The following is a 19,226-nucleotide window of genomic DNA, read 5'->3' as shown; positions in this document are numbered from 1 at the left end:
TCATGAAGTGATCACACATCTTGCTTATAAGTGTTTCCATGTAATAAATGTATGCTTATGATACTGTTTTCTGCTAACAGTGACTCATGCTTTCAAATAAAATAAATATTAATATGTTTGTATAATACTTTATGCAAATCCTAAAAATGATATTCCGAGAATAAAAAGCTTTGGAAGCAAAATATGTCCTTAAATTGGCAATTTCTGCACTTGATCTGTGCAGTGTTGTTAACTTTGCTAAGACAACCATATTTTATATTATTTGAATACTACTCAGTAATGTTCGCTGATGTTTTCGAGTGTTTGACTACTTGCTATCACTGTTTATAAATATTTTAACAAACAAAATGCAAGGAGAAGATGTAAATATTGTTGTGGACAACTTCAGTGTAAAATCAGAAAATAATTTAAAACCTGAATTTTGCAAAAGCAACCTTGATTTCAACAGTGAAACAAAAATCAGGGAAGAGCTATAAATTATATATTATATATATGTATATATAATATATATATATTTATATATTATATAAATATATATATATGGTATTCAAAGAGGAAATGAGCTTACACAAAGCAACATATAACTTAATACCCAAGCTGAACATTACTTTGGGTTCACTCTTAAGTAGATTAAAAGTCACTTTTACTAAAAGTAAAATGAAAAAAAAATCTATTTTGGAATATTTATAATAAAACAAAGATCAGGACTATCAGAGCAATTAGTTTGTGTACTTTAAAGTATCATTTTTAAAATGATGGCTTTTAGATATTAAATAGCTATGATATTATTTTACAATTTTAAATTTTTTCTGAGTATATTTTGTGTTGATATTCTCTTCTTTTAAAGTTTTCTATTAAATATCTGTATCAGGTAAGTGTATTTTTATGTTATTGAAATATGTAATATTACCACAATATGTTTGCTCATAATAAATAAAAAACTGTGTGTATACATATGTGTATATGTATACATATTTTTTACAGAAAATCTCTAAAACTTTTTATAATCCTGTCACAGAAATACTGGTTTTCATGGCCACTTACTATTATTTAAAAACACAAAAATTGTTATTAAAAATACAGACTAACTTGGGTTTAAGGAATTCCCTCAAAGTCCTGTGAATTCCAATTTCTTGTTCCCAAATTCCAAAGATGGTTATGTTTCAGGAATTTGGAACACTCCTCAAGGTGACCATAAAAATACTGTGGGTGTACATGGGTTCTTTTATAACTCCATGGTAAGTGAATTGGCGTTCAATCTCCCTGTGTAAGACCGAGTACCTCTAAAGCCTTTAATAGTTTGCTGTTTCTCTCTGGGTGGCCTGAGAAAAAATTGCACTGGAGACTGATAAGTAATGGTTTAATCAGTTTTATCATTTACCAGCTATGTCACTATTGCTATTACTTAAACTCTCTGAAATTTATTTTCTTCTTCTAAAATACTGAAAGCAGTATTTTATGCAAGAGATAATGCATATAAAACTCTGACAAATGGTAGGAACTTCATAAATGAAGTTATTGTATACTTTCAAAATTTCACCAGAGCAGCACAGTAAACACAAACATAATGATGGTCTTAAGTTTGATATAAATGTGTCTGATTTTAGTGAGAAAATATCACCCGATGTTTTACATAAAGAAAGGAAATGTATAAGTGAATATATATACTGAAATGTTAAGAAATTGGTTTTCGATATGCTAGGCAGTTTAATCAAATTCAGAGTCTAGAAAAACATAAATTCCACTATAAGGTTATAAGTCTAGAAAAACATAAATTCCACTATAAGGTTATAAGTCATTTTTCATGGAAATGTTGTTTTGTTTTGAATGATGCATGCTTTTGGTGGATGCTATAGTGCATGAGGGTGTATTATTCAAGAATCTGTTATAGCATTTAGTAATAGTTTTCTTTTGAAAATCATTACCCTTTACTGAAAATTTCATAAAATTTTTTAATTTCATAAAATCCCATGGTCATTATTTGGCTTATTAATTATTGCATAGATTTAATTTTCCCCAACTCAAACTAGAGTCTAATACATTCCTAGCCTTGTTTGATCTTGCCCATACCTTGTTTTTCATAATTCAGAAGTCTTGTGCTAACAGAGAAAACCTTCTATATCTTTTCTTATGGAATTAGTAGTATTTCATTGTTTTTACTCCTACTTTCATCAGCATAATGAGAACAAAGACATCTTAATGTTTAGTTACCAATATTGCATAGGAAAAGTAGCAGTGGCCAACCAAAATAAAGGAAAATGCTGTATTTCAGAAAATTTATGGCTAAATAGTATTTAGCTTGCTAGAAACATTATTCAGTACTCTTCTATTTCTTTAAGCAAGAGCATGGGAGAAATCTTGCAACACAATCTTGCAACAGAATGTATTATAGGCAAATAGACGGTCTGCTTTTAGAGGCAAGAAGGGGAGTAGATTGCCAAAAAAGTAAATAAAACTTCCGGAAAATGGTTAAGATTAGGTAATATGTATCTGTCTGAGATTTTAATGAATTATGCTTTTAAGCAGAGAGGACTCTCAGATTGCCAGTCTTTACTTTTGAAAAATATCTTTTGGCTTATTCTTAGACAACTTCAGATAAGTTTATCTGAATCAAGTTTTGAGCTTGATTTAATGCATTTATTTTATTTAGCTGATAATAGGCTATTACTTAATAATCTATAATTAGCCTTCAAATCTGGTGTACATCTCTTGATTTATCTGTTTCCTGGCAATATATCTTGCCTCAACTTGTGTCTTCTCCAGTCATAACTATATGAAGAAGGGCCTATTAAGGCATTGTTTAAAACTTGATATCTGTGGCAGCTTTCGCTTGGTTCAAGTTAGTACATCTCTGTATTGATTTTTCATGTAGTTTACCTTTTTCCTTGAGTGATCCACAGAATTATTTTCACTATGTTTCTCTAGACCAAAGTTCAAAATCGGTGATCACTGTCAAATTCCATTTTTTTTGTGTCTAGGAAGGATATACTGTTATTCTGAAAACAAAATAAAATGTAGAATGCCTGATCTGCTGTCTATGTGACCTAAGGCAAATTCTTGACCATTTGAAGCCAAATCTCTTTATTTGAAATATAAAGAACCTCAGAAACCATAAAAAGGATTAAATGAGATCCTCTTTTTAAAAAGTGCTCACTTGGGGTGCCTGGGTGGCTCAGTCGGTTGAGTATCTGACTTCGGCTCAGGTCATGATCTCGCAGTCCATGAGTTCGAGCCCCGCGTCGGGCTCTGTGCTGACAGCTCAGAGCCCGGAGCCTGTTTCAGATTCTGTGTTTCCCTCTCTCTGACCCTCCCCCGTTCATGCTCTGTCTCTCTCTGTCTCAAAAATAAATAAACGTTAAAAAAAAATTTTTAAAAAATAAAAAAAAAAAAGTACTCACTTGTTCATGCAACAAATATTGGTGAGTGCCTACCATGTCCTCTGCATTGCTCTGTGGGACATACAATAATAGATAATGGAACTTATAGGGGCGCCTGGGTGGCTGAGTCATTTAAGCCAACTTCAGTTCAGGTCATGATCTCACAGTTTGTGAGTTACATCCCCATGTCAGGTCCTGTTTTAACAGTTCAGAGCCTGGAGCCTGCTTCATATTCTGTGTCTCCCTCTTCCTCTGCCCCTCCCCCTCCATAAATAAACATAAAAAATATTTAAAAAATTAAAAAGTAGATAATGGAACGTATATTCCAATGCTTATGAATTACGAAGGTTTACATGTAAAATATCAATACTGCTAATGCCAGTCTATAAGATACCTTTATTTTCCTTGAGTTTAGTTAATTTTACTTGTTCAGCAAAAAATGTAGTATCATCTCAGTCTTTCAGAATACTACTCCTAATCCATTGCCCAGAGGAAAATATAGGGAAGTGGCCTGATACTAGGTTAGTGGAATTAAATCCCCCAAGAGCTCCCATATAAATGTTGAAATACTTTTATAAAACATTCTAATTCTCATCTTGTATCTCTGGTTGATTACTTAAAAACAAACAAACAAAAACAACTCCTCTACTTTTTGAATGTGTTGTGGTTTAACTGTAAAGCAGATATTATAGCTATTCCCATATCTAATTATAGAATTGTAGCAAAGAGAGCTATTTGTCTGTGTCATTGTTTTCCATGTCTTTGGAATTCATTTTCTATTGCTATTGCAGAGTACTGGGACAGAAGGCATCTTTTAACCAATGTTGAAAAATGTATTTTTATTTCTCCCATAGCCCAATTTATGTGGACTCCTGCATAGCAGAACTTAGAACATGCCAGAGATCAGTTGCAAGTAAAAGAATGCCTCCTTGCATCTTTTTAATTCTATTCCAACACAATTTGACATGATTCTTTTCCTGTAACAGATATTCAGATCCACAGATGCCTATAGGCACACCCAAGGCACTTCAGAATAACAAGAAAAGCAACAGTGGAAACTAAATTCTAATTACATATTTATCCCTTCATAGAGTAGACCATAGACAAACCTAGGAAAGAGTTTCTTGTCAAGTAAGTCCTACCTGCCCTCCTGGAACTTCCATCCGACCTTAGTCTTTTGATTTATACCTTCATGTACTGCATATAACATCATATGGCTGATCTTAGATTATTAAATGAAGAGATTTGCCTGTTTATGAAAGCAATTTCAACACTATGGGGAAAATAAGATATTTTCTGGGTGCTAAAGGTTTGAAATCATACTGTGTAGACTAGCACCCAGCCTTACACAGTAACAGAGAGATTAAAATAATGAGTAATAACTGCAAATAAACTAAAAAATTGCCTTGGCTTGCTTATATGCAGATTATTTTAGACATTGGGTTTAGAGAGTGTATTAGGCAGAGGCATAGATAGATATAGATAGATATAGATATAGATATAGATATAGATATAGATATAGATATAGATATAGATATAGATATAGATATAGATAGAAAGGAAGTGGGGAGAGACAATGGGAGAGAGAGACACAGAGAGAAACTGAGATTAGCTCATGCAGTTGGAGGCTGTTAAGTCCAAAACCCCTAGGGTAAGCCAGCAATCTGGAGATTTATCTAAGAGTTGGTTCAGTCTTGAATCTAAAGGCTGGAAACTCAGCCACAGTTTCTGTGTTGCAGTCTCGAAGTGGAAGACCTTCTTCTTTGGGAAGATTAAGTCTTTGTTCTTAAGGTCTTCAAATGACTTGAAGAAGTCTACCCATGTTATGGAGGGTAATCCATTGTACTTAAGGTCAAGTGATTGTAAATGCTAATCACATCTGCAAACACCTTTATAGCAACATCTAGACTAGTGTTTGACCAAATAACTCATCACCGTCGTCTAGTCAAGTTACATGTAGCATTAACCATTACAGTGCTCTAAAATAAACATGAACAGTTTTTCACCTACTTTGTAAAAATGTTGTATTTATGGCACCACTAAAATATTTCTTTGTACTTCAAAATTTTGGAGGAAAGTAAAAACCTACCTGATGAATTTATAGATCTGGCACAGGCTATTCTGAAGAGAACTTTTCCCCCAAGTGTATCTTATGAAAGATTCACAGGCACAATCTAGTAAGCCATAGTATTTGTTGGATTCTGTGGTTGGCATAAAAGGAAACATGTACATATGTATGTGTATTTACATCTTCCCTTAATTAAATCCTTATAGCTCCATCACTTTAAAGGGCTGGTAGCTCCTGAGATCCTTGGAGTTCTAGACACACAGTGTTTATGAAAAGCCAGTATAGCAAGCCCATGTGTATTTCTATTAAGGAAAAATAAAACAAAACAAAGCAGGAACTGCTGTCTGTGTCACATGGTCTAGAGCTATAAGGCATAGGGAAGGAGAAGTAACTTCTGTGTGTCAGGCTCAGCAATTGAGCAGAGAAACTACTTGATGAAAAACAAAACAAAACAAAAATAAACATCAAAAACAAACCCAGTGCACCTGCTAAAATTTATAACGTTTCTCCACAGGGCTATCTATTCACAGGAGAAATTCAAAATGTCACTCATCCCCACATGCGTTTGCAGGGGCAGGGAAGAGGGCAGGTGAGGGGCTGGAACTGATGAAAATTTGAAGCAACAAGAGTGGACTCTGGTAATGTTGAACTTGCCAAAGGCAGCATTTGTTTTTCCTGTTTTTGATTCTTATTGACAATAACTTTTTAAGTCCCCTTGTTTTCAGGCACTTACTGTATTACTTTGATATATTTAAGACAGTATCTCTTTTCACTACCACGATGCCTCCTACCTTCAAAAACAGAATTTAGAGAAGCAGGGAAGCCAAACCTTGAAAACGGATTTAGAGTCCTTTTGGAATCTAACATTGGAGGTAGAGGAGTGGCGGCTGGTTGGATGTGAATTCTTGGAAGTAAAACATGTTGATCACAATCAGTTAACATTTATAGAATGCCTATATGGCTCCATCTCAGTAGATTGTTGCCAAGAAAACTAATTCTCCAATGTTCTTGGATTTTTCATTCTTCCTACAGAACCTGACTTTGCTAAGTACCCTCTGGCTTGTTGCTAACTATATAATAAATTTCACTCATGGCTTTATGAGTGTGATATTATATGAGGCAGTCATCAATATATATTTACTAAAACTCTGTATGCTTATTATCATTCAAGTGCTCTAAATAAAATATAATCATCACCTTGTTTTCGAGAAAGTTACAGGCTAAGCAGAAGGGCAAAATAGGAATTCAGAAAACAATAATAGGTCATCATATAGAAATATATATACATATATACATATACATATATATAATTATCTGTTAAATTGTCAAAGACTGAAAGCATGTAGAACTCAAACTAACAAGGAAACACTGGAGTGCAATGATCTAGGAAAGGTGTGTGGGGATGGATGGTGGAATTTGATCTGGGTTTGGAAAGAAGTTCAGCATTTGAATAGGCAGAACAAAAAGTTCAGCTCTTAAGGTAGAATTTTTTATGGTCTCTACCATCCTTTAACTGACCTGCTAAGAACTAAGCCCAGAGTGGAAAAGTGTCTTGGTATGTCCACAGTCAAGCCTTGGTCTAGTTTGTTTACAAGAACCAGTAGAGAAAAATAACTGCAAGACATGTTTATGTGTGTGTGTGTTGGGAGGTGTTAAATCAAGCAAGACAACAGTCAACAAGGGCAATATCCTGCAGATGAGTTTGTTAAGTTATAATGGGAAAAGAGAGACAAATTAGTTAAAATGAAATCTGAATACTTCAGTAAAAACAAAATGTGAAAATTACTATTGTGGATGTGTGGAGGGAGAAAAGGGGAAGTAAATAAATCTATCAAAAGTATAACAGAGACGCCTGGGTGGCTCAGTCGGTTGAGCATCCGACTCTTGGTTTGGGCTCAGGTCATGATATCTGGGTTCGTGGGATCAAGCCCTGCGTTGGGCTTTGCCCTGACAATGTAGAACCTGCTTGGAATTCTCACTCCCTCTCTACTCCTCTCTCTCTAAAAATAAATAAATAATCTTTTAAAAAAAGTATTATGGTATTTAACCAGTAACACTCTTTGGCCAATAAAAGAATCACATTTGTTTTAAATGCACGTCACATATACTCCTTAGGACTCATTCACCACACTAATACCTTGGATTCATTGGGAATAAGCTTAATTGCCTCCTAAGCACATAAAAAGTCAATGTGTGTCTCTTCCACCATGTTACTGCTTGGACATATGAAAGCCGAATGGTAGGCAAATGATGAGATGGCGGGCGATTTTTGGAAATATATCAGTTGTGATAAACTGGCATATATTATCTCATTAAAATTGTAGATACTTACTTTAAGTTTTGTGACAAGAAGATTTTAAAAGGAATGGGGAACTCATGAACAAATATTGGTATTATAATGTGAATTTAATATATCCAAAGAAATATCAAAGAAAACCAAAAGGTGAATATTTCTGTTCTTATAGCAGGCACTGAGCGTTATCTGTTTGGTTTTCCTCATGTTTACTACAGTGCTTGATATATAGTAGATATTAAAAAGTATTTGTTGTGTTTAATTGAATTTTAGTTGTAAAGCATTTGGTTAAAGTATAAAAATATTGGAAATAGTAGTTCCCATCACTGGACCATAGTATTTTTTGTGACTTTCTGAGTAGAATTTTTAATTATTATAATAAAGTCACACACTTTTGGAAGTGCTTTAAGGAAAAAAAAATCTTTGCCAAATTTTCATCAAATAGAAAAAAACTTGTTTTCATTTATTTTAAGGCTAAGCTGAGTTTTACAGTCACCAAAAAAAAAAGTGTGTGTGTGTATGTGTATGTGTGTGTGTGTGTGTATACACACACACACACATACACATACACACTTCTACATTTCAACATTTTTAACTGTGGGATCTTTAGTTGGGACGAGGCCTTCCCACTGAATAATTGCAATCCAAGAGGGGCAGGAAAAGGAGACTTAGTTTTACTAGTTCTGTTCTATTCCTGCAAATACACACAACCTTTAAGGAGTCAGGCTTACATTAGACTATCTAAATAACAACACAGAATTATAAGCTTCCATCCACTTGCAAGGCCTTCTGCTTAGAATTTGAATTCTTTGGGACTCTAGATTGGGCTGGGTCTAGCTGCAGTTGGTGCTAAATTTGCAAAGTCTGTCATCTTTTCAACTTTGGGCTATTATTGAATAATTCTATGAACATGAAATAAAATTTGACTGAAGTAGAAAAATTAACTCACCTGTTATTTGCTTCCACCACCCATTAGGTTAGTTTAACCATCAGCCAATTCAGAATCCTAATTCCTGGGGTTTTTGTCCCTAGCTATCGAGCTGTTGGTTCTGTTGGTTCTATTGGTTCTGTTGGTCCCATGCTAACCTTTACCAGAATCCCACAGTACAAAGTGACTGGAAAAAGTAAAATCAAAATCAGTATTGAGCAACTTGGTTTTCAAGATGTAATGTAATTGATAGGGATAAAGTATGATTCTTATTTCCCAACAGCAAACTTGAAAGTTATAAAGAGGAAAGCACTGGAAGAATGATGCTGAATTTTAGCATGGGGATTTGATTTTGTGGACATAATAATAATATAATAATAATAATAATAATAATGCAATAACAACAATAATTATTAACATTTATTGAGGAACTATCATATGCTAAGTCAGCTTTTTCACAGAATATCTCATTTTTAAGGAGATTACATTAATAGAACTTTAGTATTTCCAGATATACTAAGTTTTGGGGATAGCCTAGTTCTATTTAATTCAAAATTTTGTATAGTAATGCCAAGGAAATCTGCTCCACATAACAAGAAATTAACAACAATGAAGAGACTTAAGAAAGTTTGTCTTGGTGAAGAGATTGTTATTACTAGAGGATTTTCTAGTTAAAAGAAAACTGCTGGGTACAAAATGTGCTAGTATAAAAATATTTTATATATACTAATCTAGAATACCCCCTTTTTTTGGTATGAACAGCTGACAAGGCTTTTTAACATACTTTATATTTGGGGTCCTACCAATTTCAATATTTAACTCCATCCATTTGATAATTTTCTTACAGATATATGCATTTCTAACATGCATTTGACAGACACCTCCTTAGTGCTCACAGATTCCCGCTTCTCAACATAGTATTTGAAAATGTAAAGGATTCTTGTGCTGCTTAACGGACTCAAGAAATCAAAATGGTAGCAATGTGTTAGTGGTCAGAGTGTCCATTCCTGTCAAGGAAGGGCCCCACAGGGAACTGATTGGGATTCATTTTCTTTCCATTGATGGTATTAAGGATTTTTTTTTCTTTTCCTAAGCATCCTTCTGTGGAAATAAGAGAGAGATGATCTCTTACTAGAACAAATAAAGGAATAAAATACTTTATTAGCACCTTCTCATTTGGGGTGGGGATATAACATTTATTTTAGGATTCATTTATACCACATTTTATCAAAATATATTCTCAAGGCAAGATCCTAAGCAGTAAGATGATTTCAAAGCTAATACAGAAGAACAGGGGCACCTGGGTGGCTCAGTCAGTTAAGCATCCGACTTTGGCTCAGGTCATGATCTCAAGGTTCATAAGTTCAACACCCACATTGGGCTCTGTGCTGACAGCTCAGAGCCTGGAGCCTGCTTCACATTCTGTGTCTCCCTCTCTCTCTGCCCCTCCCCTACTCATGCTCTTTCTCTGTCTCAAAAATAAAACAAAAACATTTAAAAAAAAGTAGAATAACAGAATCCTAAAGTTGTCCCTTTTTCCCTATGTGAACTATGTGCACTTGGTGCCTCAGTGTCCTCATCTATAAAATAGGGATGGAAAGTATCCATTTTGCAGAATGCTTGTGAGAATTATAACTACTGTGTACAAATCATGTGACATGGAATTCGTATCATGATAAGTGTTTATTTTGATGTTTAAACTGCTTAAGGTTCTGTCCTAGGAAAAAAAAATAAGTAGAATTACCTATTTCTTAGAAATTTTTTAGAAATATTGAATAAATGAAAGTCAGAAATAAGGATGACATCTGAGCTAAGATTTCTTTGTAAAACATCTGATGCTCTAATACAAAACAGGCTTTGTTGATGCTATTGGTTGTGTTTATTTTTAACTAACTTAACAAATACTTATTAAGCATGTGTAATGTGCCAAAATACTATGTTGGGCTCCAGGAAAACATACAAGAGGCAGATTGTTTGCCCTCAGGGAGCTTTATTATATATTGAATTAAGGAATTTTTTAAAAATTAGGTCACAAACCGGTGGGGTAGGCTGGAGTCAAGTTGATTTCATTCAATGGATTCTGAATCTACTCTTTTCTTGGAGGCACTTGCAAGGTCAGCATTGTTTTTTGCAGAGTGTCATAAATTTCCAGTGACCAGCCTTTGGCTATAAATACAGAAAAAATACTTGTGGGGTTTTTCTTCCATGTACAATATAGAATATCTGGAATAAGAATGACCTAACAGCTGCAGTCTGGGTGTTTTGAAAAATTACTCAATCTTTTGCAGTTTATTAAGCATCTTTTATATAATGCCAAAAATATTCTAGAATGCAAATATTTCTGAGCATTTTTACAAGTTCTTTAAAATGAGGCTATGGCAATTCAAAGCACAGACCCCTTCATTTCATAAATGACTCAGAACCTCTGTATTTTCCTACTCTAAAACTGCCAAAATTATCAGACCTGAAATGAGTTCAATTATAATCAACTTGGATGCTTTACCTTTTTAATTCATCCATAGAAATAGTATTAGATTGATAAGTCTTATGATTTGAAGTCATTTAGAAATAACTGTGTAATGAATTGGCAATTACCTCAAAACACATGGATTGTGTTCTATAGCAGGAATTTTAGTTACTATGTTGTTGTTGTTTGCTTGTATGTTTATATTTATTTAACATTTCCCCCCTGATGCTTTGGGGATATTGACTTTAACAACAATGTATATAGTGTTATTATGTGCCAAGCACCATTCTTAGCACTTAACAAATGTTACCATATTTGACCCTTATAACAACCTTAAGAGTTAAATGATATTACTGTTATTATTATTATCATCATCAAGACCCTGATTATACTGAGCATCTAGCACTAGATCTTAACGTTGTCAAGGTTTCACTGTAGATAAAACATTGGTCACCTCCAAAGTCTTTCAAGCTTCTGATAGTATAGTCTCTAGCCCTATGGCATTGGGGACTTAAAGTAGAGATTGGAAGGGACTCATATTGGGCATTGGAGTGGATAAAGAGGGGGATTTTTAAGGGTATCAGCAATGAGAGTGTTATATTTTCTTTCTTATTAATTGTAATTTTTTTTCTTGTGCACCAGCCTAGACAAAAGATTTAGCTACTTAGCAAGACATAGCTGTAACACCCTCTGCTTTGTCCCTTAGGCTCCAGAAGTACTCTACCATTGTACTGGTAGTTCTGTAGCACCTCTAACGTATCCATTAGATCCAAGGTATCCAGTCCAACAACTTTCTTTCTTATCCCCTATCCCCATCAGAGGTCTCTTGGCACACTCCTCAACCTTCAGCTCAAGCATTTGTGTTTGCTTCATCAGACTGATGGACGGATCTTTCTGTATATGTGCATTATACTGCATACAGTCTCATTTTATTTTAGCTAATCTTCTGGCCTCATCTCTATCTCTCCCACTAAGTGGAAAGCATTCTATGAAGTAGAGACTATTCCTTGAATAAAAGACTCCTTGTAGAGAAGAAATATAAAAATGTCACAGAGAATAATAACCCATTTATGTGACACATAAACACATCAGAGGAAAAGTTAGGAAATGTGTGAAAAAGTTAAGGGTAGGTATCTCTGAGTAGTGGTTATGAGATTTTTTTAACACTTTTTCTAAAATTTTAAAATTCTCTACACTGCAAATGAGTTTCTTTTATTAAAAAAAAAACATAAGCATGCTGTAGGCCTATTAGAAATAAAAGTGGAGTTCCTTACTGAACTAGAACATTATATACAAAGAGCTTTTTAAGAATAGTATAATTCCTTATGTGTGGAATGTAATGAGTGTTTAATATATTTGGATTAATGTGTGAATAAAGGAATTGAGTGTGACATCTCTGTTCAAACTGAGGAAATCCTTGTGCTTGGAAATTATTTTGCACCATCCCTCCTGAGAATTTTAAAGCTCCCCATATGTTTTTAAAGACTCTGTACATGTTAAAAATTTTTTCCTTTCTCCAAGTCCTTTATGGAAAAGATAAAGACAATTTAAATAAATATGAAATTGGAATTATATCAGAGATGTCCTTAGGTACACCCATATCTAACAATGTGACATATACCTACATATTTCTCACAAACTGAATTAATGATAATTTCATTTATTCAGCATAATTTATTATTCATATTTATAAAGTCCTGCTTAAAAGGATACTGCTGTATTTTAGAACTTTGTGTAATTCTGGACCATGTAAGACCATTTTAAAGCCTGCATATCCAAATTAAGTTAAAAGGAAGTCAAATTATAAATAAATAAGACAGTTTGGGACTTTAAAAAAACTTCCTGTTTTGCAAAATTTCAAACTTACAAGATCAACTCATCTTAAATGATGAATTGATAACATATAAAAATTAGGTCAGAAAAAGGAGAACACTCCTGTTTAGAATTAAACCAAGCATATATACCTGAGATAATTTCAGTATATTTTTGGTATGTTTCAGAATAGTTAGAAAATGAAAGCCCTAATTAATAGACCTTTCTAATTACTAGGCATTTATCCTATATACTGCTAATAAATGTTTAATTTTGAAGAGTTAAAATTTTTCAATAAAATATATGACTAACACTATATTTACAATGTGTGTATGTTCAGAATACACTTTCAAATTATACTCTGCCCTCAAGTTACCATTAACACATCATTCAACAAAATAAATTGACTTAATCCACATCAGTGTACTAACTTCTAGGGATGATCTACAGAGGTCCAAGGCATAGGTATTACCCACAGATAGTTGCAGTATTGGTGACTAAGTGAAGTATACAGATACAGATTACAAATGGTCCTGTGTAAGATGTGATGAGTGAAATGGAGGACTGGTGGAGAGCTTCTCCTTGAAGCTCAGAGAAAGGAGAAAACATCTTCAGTATCCAAGTGGGATTCCAATTATTGGAGAGAAGGGGAAAAGAGGATGCTGGGCCAGAAGATGGGTTACATGGCCCAAAGTATGCTAATAGGAAGTCGACTTTTGGAGACAGAGACAAGAAAAGCCTACACTGAGAGATGTATGCAAAAGCATAATAAGTTGTAAATGCAGAGCAGTAATTAGGACTAAATTAGAAACCCATATGAATGTTTATCTACAAAATGAGACTCAATGGCTGAATGAACTCTATTCAGTATGGAAGTTGTGGTAGAATGGGGAAGTCAAAGCTGACTCCATAAATTGAAGCTTGGGTAGGTGGAGTTTAAAAGACAAAGCTTAAGGTTACTTGGATCCACTGTAAATGAATATTTACTATACTAGGAAATTTGGGAATTTAGAGAGTAATGACTATTCATTTCTTCTATATTATGTATCCCCAAACTTCACACAGATTTGATATGCCAGCACATATACTGAGGCACCCAGGCACCCCTCTGAGTAAAATTTTTATAATATTTAAAGATCCAATCACAGTATCATTTTAAGTACCTAGAATTACATAGAAATTACAATCAGTTTATAGGAAATTATTTTAAAAGCCAAAGAACTTTTAAATGTCTTACTCACTTTTGAATTCCCAAAACTTATCATAGTATCTAGCCCAGAGTGGGTGCTCAGAATTGTTTATTAAACTAATGAATAATGTATTTAATTAACTTATTAAAATGTTTCCTTCAGGTTTAATGCTTTATGTTGTCAATTAACTAGAAATTTCAAATCAATTCACACATGTTGAGTTCCTAAAAGGGCTAAGAATGTTTGGGTTTTCGTGGACATGAGGGGTATAATGCATTGTTCCTGAACTTATGGAATTCAGACTCTAGTGACATAAGTACCTTTTAATTAGATAAATTAACTAATTAAAGTAAATTTTATTATAATTCATTAATATGGAATTTCTAGTCTGTGTCATCAGTAGTTGTAGATATAATTACATCACTAATTAAACTTCCAAAACTGGTCAGAGTGCTATGTCAGAGTCCTTTAAAAGTGGATTTAACTTGAATTTTTAACTTGAATATTAGTTCTTATATGTGGAATTAACCTTCCTCTCTCCTCAAAGTAATTTACATTAATATTTATTTGATTAGCTGATTTTCTTTTCTGGTTTGCTTTTAAATCAGTATACCTTAACTGATAGTGTTTTCTCCCAAACTGTTTTTAGCAAAATTTAAAAAGAGAAAATTAAAATAATCATGGTGGTTGTGGTGGTGGTTGTTGTGGTAACCATAGTAATTCTGTCATCCCGAAGATATTGCCTAATAGTTCTTCATCACTTCAGCCCTTTAACCTCAAAGAAGATCATTAGAATAAATTAATTTTTGTTTTCCCAAAAGAAAGGACTGATGGGTCATCTAAATTCTTTGAGACTATTGATTTTTATTATTAAACTTGAAGAGTTCTTCTATAGCAAGAAATTTATCACATGTCACTAGGAAAAGTATAATATCTTGTCAATTTAAAATGGAAAGGTGATGTGATATAGGTTTGTGTGAGCCTAAAGAAGACTGGACTCTGACTATAAAGGAATTTCTGCATTGTTGAATATTAAGTTATTTTACATGTTAGGACTACATCCTTTTGCCTTAGAAATGGGTTTCCCGAATCGGTATTTAGGAAGTATTTTTTTTTTTTTATCAAAGATGATAAAGGGTTTTTTAATTCCTTTTTTAGTTCTTTCCCTTGCTTTTATGGCTACACTTTGAATTCTTTGGGCAAAAGTATATACTGAGGAACGGGGAGGAGATAAACCACTGTTTCCTCAGCCGACCACCAGGAAAGGAAAATTGTTGCCACAATGGAAGTAAAATGTTGTCAATGAATCTTCCCTAATTTCTGGCTTGCATTTGTAGAACCAAGTATGAAAAAAGAACATAAATATTATCATTGGTCTATAACAATTGTAATTCCTCAACAATAAACTCTGATAATACCCTTTTAACTAGAACTTTTAAGACTCTGTTTCTGTAATTCTTGTTAAACCTAAACAATAACTGAAAATTATTCATGGTTTGGGGAAAATGCAATTAAATTACCTTGTAAAAAGGAATTGTAAAGAAGCAATTTAATTGTATTTCTTCTACAGTTCAGATCATTATAAATTTTAGTGGAAGTATTTGTCTTTAAAAAGTGCATCTTGTTATGTAGTTAAAAAGTGTTTTGGGGGGATTTAGGATATAAATGTGTCCCTTGTAAAATTAATTGCTGTCAGAAGTCTATCAGAAAGTCATTCTTTTTAACTTTACCCATTCTTATGAATCTTGCCAAAGAGTAATAACTCTTATGTCTGTAGGAGTGTTTAGTTAGACTTAAAAATGTAGCCAAAGTGCTTTTTCAAAATACTCTGGAAACATTTGACTTGTATAATTCATTCACATGTTCTGCCATACTTATATATTAGCTTTACATTGCAATTACCATATAGATAATCATCATTAAAATAATCATACAAAGGCATATCTCACCAACAGACCAGAAAAAAAAAAACATTTAAAGTCATTCTGGGCTACTGAATTTGGAAACTTGAGAATACTTTTAAGCAAATCTAGCTAAATAAATGTGCACCCTGGAGAGCAGAATGGCTTTTTGTTTTTAATCCATTAAAGGTCCTTTAATTTCTTCACAGCTCTCCGTCTGTCCCTCTCAGCCATTTCCCCTCAGTGAACAAACATTTGCACAATGTCAGTGAGAAAGTAAAACCCCCCTGTTGATTTTAGTGAGCCATCTAAGCAGGTGTTTAAAACAGAGTCTCAAGAACTCCCAAGTACAGGTCTTAATAGGGGCAGTGAACATCTAGGACTCAGTGCTTTGACCAGTCAGAACCCAGACACTGCTGAGGAGTCAGGAGGAGGCCCCCTGGACAGATGTGTTTAGGTAAGTAATCACTCTGTTTCTGTTTGCGGTAGTATGCTGAACAGATGCCGAAGTAAAGTTGAATATGCTTCTGAAACTCAGAGCTCAGAGTGGACTTCCTTGGAAAACTAGATAAATGAATTTTCTGACTGAAATAAAACATTTTAAAGGTGGTTCCTTTCAGTTACCCTCCAAAGACAGATGCAAACAAATAGCTTGCAAAAAAGTATTATACAAAAGGCAGTACTTTGCACTACATTATCAGTTACTAGTAATAGTGCCATAGAGATCTTTCTTTATCCTGTTGGACTTTACGGAAGGAAAGAATTGTGGTTTTGTTTGTTTTGCTCTTTTTGTTTGTTTGTAGAGCCAGTGCCTTTGTAGCTGTTTGGAATTTTCTAAAGTATGTGAATTGCCCTCTCTCCTAGTTCCCTATATTCCAGTAATGACCCAGTTTTGTTTGTTTTAACTCTAACCATTCCATTGTTAACCACTGTTATTCATTTCCCTACCTGTCCTGGCATTACATTTGCCCTTAAGGAGACGTGAGAACTATAAATATATTACTCATGCTGTTAAATGATGTTAGGGAAGAATACATAGCTTGAAAACCCCCATTACACATCAGTAATGATAGCCATGTATACTGCAAGAAAATGACCTTTAGCTTAAAACAATTCATCTTGTGTCAGAGTGGATGACTTGGTTTTCTTAGAAAATTTTAACTCCGTTGCCTGGTCAGTTATCTCAAGAAAATTTTTTCTTCATCAGATGATAACATTTAATCAATCAGTTTAACTGCAAAAAAACCCTGTCATTGGAAAGTATACAATTCATAATAATTTATTCAGGTTCATTTCATTTTGAAAGTGGAAAAAAAGGTAAGGATACATTTTATTTCGCATTAACTGAAACTCTAATATAGATATAAATCATCCCTAATGCAGCCATTAGCCACAGTTTCAATGTGGTGGAATTCTTACCTTTCTATAATAATTGGTATTCAACAGTAGATATCTTATGTTCTTAGATATTTCATTTACATATTAAATTTGATTCTGAGGACCTAATTTCATGGAAACATAATTAGAAATAAGAAGCGAGAGACAGACCAATTTGAAGGAATGGTGAAGGGTGACTGGTATTAGGAAAGAAGAAAGCTAAAGATACTGAGTTCATTTTTTCTGCCACTGGTTCTGCAAAGTCTGACAAGTTATTTAATCCTCAGTTTTTAAAATCTATAAACTTGGGATTATATGATACCTCTTTCTCAGGATTTTTTTTTAAATGAGCTAACATAAATATCAGTACCTGACACATAGTATGTACCCGATAAGAGTTTTATGACGTTAAAAAAAGTTGAGGCTACATAGTGTGGGCAGTGATAGAATAATACAATGGATAGATGTATGGTCTCTGGAGCTACATAGATCTCGATCGAATCCAGACTCTTTGCTTCCTTGTTTTGTGACCATGGTGGTGCTGCATAACGTCTCTGAGCTTCAGATTCCTAATTTGTAAAACTGAGATGATTAAAAAAACCTACTAATCTTAGGATGTTTCAGAATTTGGGTGTCTTTATCATCTTTATTTATTTTTTAACATTTATTTATTTTTGAGACAGAGACAAAGCATGAACAGGGGAGGGTCAGAGAGAGAGGGAGACACAGAATCTGAAACAGGCTCCAGGCTCTGAGCTGTCAGCACAGAGCCCAACGCGGGGCTCGAACTCACAGACCGCGAGATCATGACCTGAGCTGACGTCGGCCGCTTTACCGACTGAGCCACCCAGGTGCCCCGTCCTTCTCATCTTTAGATAAGACTATACTTTTATTCCCTAGAAATGAAATAGAAATTGCAGGATAATGAGAAGCCAAGATCAGTCAAAGGGCTTTCTTTCCCTATATCCCCTAATAATCACTTTGGCAGATAACACCTGAACATTCTTTGTGGGGCTCCTAGCTGTCTTCTGTGGTTCCACCTGTCCCTGAGTCCTAACCTACAGTTGCTCCTTCTGGGATGGCGGTGAGCTGCAGACAGCTTTGCCTGCAGCTTTTAGCCAGGTTCTGTAAGTGCAAGCAAGAGATAGGATGTGGAGGATAATTTTTCCACGTCTTTTATTTTTCTTTCAAAAATTAAATTAGTGGCCTTAATATTTTATCTGTAGTTTTCTTTCTTTTATTTTTTTCTGGAAGAATAAAGGGCCAGTTCCCCTAATCGTCATGTTCATCTCCCTTCACCCACCCCACTTCAGAAGAACTAGAAAGCATACATTCTTAGAGACAGGCTTTCCCCAATTAGGTGGTTGACAAAGCAAGTCAGTAGAGCAAGCAGCTTGATCAACCTACCTGTGAACTTGTTAGAAATGTAAATTTCTGGCCCCACCTAGGACTTGCTGAATCAGAAAGTACAGAGGCATGGCCTTGGAATTTGTGTTATAACAGTCCCTCCAGGTGCTTCTGGTCTGACTAAAAATTTGAAAACCAGGGGTGCTTGGGTGGTTCAGTTGGTTAAGCATCCAACTTTGGCTCAAGTCATGAACTCACGGTTTGAGTTCAAGCCCCGCATCGGGCTCTGTGCTGACAGCTCAGAGCCTGGAGCCTGTTCCAGATTCTATGTCTCCCTCTCTCTCTGCCCCTCCCTGCTCATGCTCTGTTTCTCTCTCTCTCTCTCTCAAACATGAAAAAAAAAAACTTAAAAAAATGAAAACCAGTGTTTTCGACATAGTGCACTCATCAGAAACCAACTTTCAAA

At 34.3% G+C, this 19,226-nt stretch overlaps 1 protein-coding gene across 19 annotated transcripts in view; it reads left to right on the top strand.

Moving 5' to 3' along the window:
* Positions 1–19,226, top strand: part of NRXN1 (neurexin 1) — a 1,119,427-nt gene that overhangs the window by 154,367 nt on the left and 945,834 nt on the right. The gene's annotated exons all lie outside the window — the stretch shown is intronic.

The sequence above is a fragment of the Panthera tigris genome, chromosome A3, assembly GCF_018350195.1.
Source record: "Panthera tigris isolate Pti1 chromosome A3, P.tigris_Pti1_mat1.1, whole genome shotgun sequence".
Lineage (NCBI taxonomy): Eukaryota > Metazoa > Chordata > Mammalia > Carnivora > Felidae > Panthera > Panthera tigris.
The sequence above is the reverse complement of the archived record's forward strand: the minus strand, read 5'-3'. Positions and strand labels throughout refer to the sequence as shown.